Genomic DNA, 3,603 nt, shown 5'->3' on the forward strand with positions numbered 1-3,603 from the left:
TGCTGCTGGCCAAAAAAACTTCTAAAAAACGTCTAATATCCCTCTTCTTTGAAGTGTTCGTCCGAGAAAGCATGTTGTCAACGTGTTGTACTTCTTCGGGGCTGTGAGAGGGTGTGTTTGTCTGTGTGTGTGGTCGGTGAGTCAAGTCAGCAGTCAATCAAACGTGCGATTGAGGGGGGAAAAATGGAATAGCACATTCAGCAAGTGAAAAGGGGTAAATGTAAGTCTGTGCATAATGAAAATAATTTACTTTATAGTGGTAGGGTCAATTTTATCTGTACAACATATGGGAAGACAATCTAAGTTACCTACAGAGGGGCAAATAAGTATTTAGTCAACCACTTATTGTGCAAATTCTCCCACTTGAAAATATTAGAGAGGCATGTAATTGTCAACATGGGTAACCTCAACCATGAGAGACAGAATGTGAAAAAAAAAAAAAAGAAAAGAAAATCACATTGTTTGGTTTTTAAAGAATTTATTTGCAAATCAGGGTGGAAAATAAGTATTTGTTCAATACCAAAGTTCATCTCAATACTTTGTTATGTACCCTTTGTAGCAATAACGGAGGCCAAACATTTTCTGTAACTCTTCACAAGCTTTTCACACAGTTTTGCTGGCATTTTGGCCCATTCCTCCATGCAGATCTCCTCTAGAGCTGTGATGTTTTGGGGCTGTCGTTGGGCAACACGGACTTTCAACTCCCTCCACAGATTTTCTACGCGGTTGAGATCTGGAGACTGACTAGGTCACTCCAGGACCTTGAAATGCTTCTTACGAAGCCACTCCTTTGTTGCCCTGGCTGTGTGTTTGGGATCATTGTCATGCTGAAAGACCCAGCCATGTCTCATCTTCAATACCCTTGCTGACGGAAGGAGATTTTCACTCAAAATCTCTCGATACATGGCCCCATTCATTCATTCCTTTACACAGATCAGTCTACCTGGTCCCTTTGCAGAAAAACAGCCCCAGAGCATTATGTTTCCACCCCCATGCTTCACAGTGGGTATGGTGATCTTCGGATGCAATTGAGTATTCTTTCTCCTCCAAACACGAGGACCTGTGTTTCTACCAAAAATTTCTATTTTGGTTTCATCTGACCATAACACATTCTCGCAGTCCTCTTCTGGATCATCCAAATGCTCTCTAGCGTACCACAGACGGGCCTGGACGTGTACTAGCTTCAGCAGGGGGACACGTCTGGCAGTGCAGGATTTGAGGCCCTAGCGGCGCATTGTGTTACTGATAATAGCCTTTGTTACTGTGGTCCCAGCTCTCTGTAGGTCATTCACTAGGTCCCCCCGTGTGGTTCTGGGATTTTTGTCCACCGTTCTTGTTATCATTTTGACGCCACGGTGTGAGCTCTTGCATGGAGCCCCAGATCGAGGGAGATTAGCAGTGGTCTTGAATGTCTTCCATTTTCTAATAATTGCTCCCACAGTTGATTTCTTTACACCAAGCGTTTTACCTAGAGGTGTGCGAAATTTCCGATTTTTAGATAATTCGCGATTCGGCCGTGGAAGATTCGAGAACGATTCACAAACATCCAAATTCCGAATATTGAAATATGTCAAGTAAACCGGAAGTAAAACACACTTAACGCGCCGCGCGGTCTTCGGGACGCAATGTGGAAAGGAGCGAGAGTAGCTAGACATCATGCTTGTCATTACCCGGCCCCTCAACTCATGACGCGAGATAAAAAAACAACAACATACCTGACTGCTGCCGACAGCTGCTACAAACTACATCCACATAATGGTACGGTAGATATCATATTTATGTGGGACTAGATGCAAAATAACAGACTCGGTGGGGTTAGCAGCACATGTACAGAAAGCTAGATGCGGGCGTTAGTAAACGGCCGCCATCTTAAAGCAGTAGACTTCCCTGCAAGGCTGTTTGTAGCGAACCTTCCAAGCAAACCTAATTAATTTTTTATCTAAAATACTCCTAAATCGGCAAAATATTGACTTGAATCTGTCTTTAAAATAGTTTTAAAACTTTCACATGTCGAAAGTAGACAGAAGGGAAATGATGGAATAACGGGAGCAATTTTAACAACTTTAACGGTTGATTCACAACATTAAATTAATTGAATGTAGTTTAAAGCTGCTGATACAGAATGGGGATTTGAGTATATTATTTATTGTTTTTAACTGTTAATTTGATACTGAAATAGTTGTTTATTTAAGCCTGCGAGGCTTTTTTTTTTTTTTTTTTTTTACAGTTTTTGTAACTAATGTACAAAACATTAAAAGCAGCTAATAGCGGGGGGCGGGGTCATCAATATTCGATTTATAATCGAATCGTAGTCTCTGAATCGTAATCGTAATCGAATCGTTAGGTGCCCAAAGATTCCCACCTCCAGGTTTACCTATTGCATATTCAGTCTTCCCAGCCTCGTGCAGGTCTACAATTTTGTCTCTGGTGTCCTTCGACAGCTCTTTGGTCTTGGCCAAAGTGGAATTTGGAGTGTTACTGACTGAGATTGTGGACAGGTGTCTGTTATACCGATAATGAGTTGAAACAGGTGCCATTAATACAGGTAACGAGTGGAGCCTCGTTAGACCTCGTTAGAAGAAGTTAGACCTCTTTGACAGCTAGAAATCTTGCTTGTTTGTAGGTGACCAAATACTTATTTTCCATTCTAATTTGGAAATAAATTCATTAAAAATCAAACAATGTGATTTTCTGTTTTTTTTTTTTCCACATTCTGTCTCTCATGGTCAGGGCCGGCCCAGGCCATTTGTGGGCCCTAAGCAAAATAATGCAAAATGGCCCATATTTTTGGCCCACCATTTCGTCACAGTGTACTGTGAAACTCATACATGCAATCCAAGCCATACGTCCATATTTTGTATATTAATCAGATTTTGTTGCACTGCATACTTCAAACTTCTCACCCCAGTTCTTACAGTATAGCGCCAAACCTTTTTCTAAAAGAGGAATGAAAGAAGTTAAGGAAGAACTTTTATTTTTTTAGGCTTGTAATCAAGTATCAAAACTCACAAAAGTCAAATAAAGCAAACTGTAGTAAACAAAATAGAATATAAATTAAACAATTGCCAGATTGGGGGCCCCCAAGTTGTCAGGGGCCCTAATCAGCTGCATAGTCTGCGTATAGGCTGGGCCGGCCCTGCTCATGGTTGAGGTTTACCCATGTTGACAATTACAGGCTTCTCTAATCTTTTCGAGTAGGAGAACTTGCACAATTGGTGGTTGACCAAATACTTATTTGCCCCACTGTATATCACTGAAGTCATTAAATGAAGCAAATAAGGTGGCTTAAAAGTTAGTGGGGACAATTTGAGCATTCTGAAAAGTTGGTAGTGTTGCGTCCCTACCGTCCCTATGCAAACCTACACCCTTGCCTAAAAGGTTGACAGATGGACACTAATAGTTGGTAAGTGAGAAGAGGATTTGTCCATTTTCCTCAAAAGGCAAACGTTTCAAACGACTTTCAATAATAGTCTAATGTGTAATATCACTGTCAAGTGACAGTGGTACATTGACCCACTTTCTGGGTAGGCGTTCCGTCTGGTCGGTATGTTTGAATGAGCAGCGCGGCGCTGTTCGTTATGTGCACAGTCCAGGACGCGCGCT

The sequence above is a fragment of the Corythoichthys intestinalis genome, chromosome 10 (assembly GCF_030265065.1).
Source record: "Corythoichthys intestinalis isolate RoL2023-P3 chromosome 10, ASM3026506v1, whole genome shotgun sequence".
Taxonomy (NCBI): Eukaryota; Metazoa; Chordata; class Actinopteri; order Syngnathiformes; family Syngnathidae; genus Corythoichthys; species Corythoichthys intestinalis.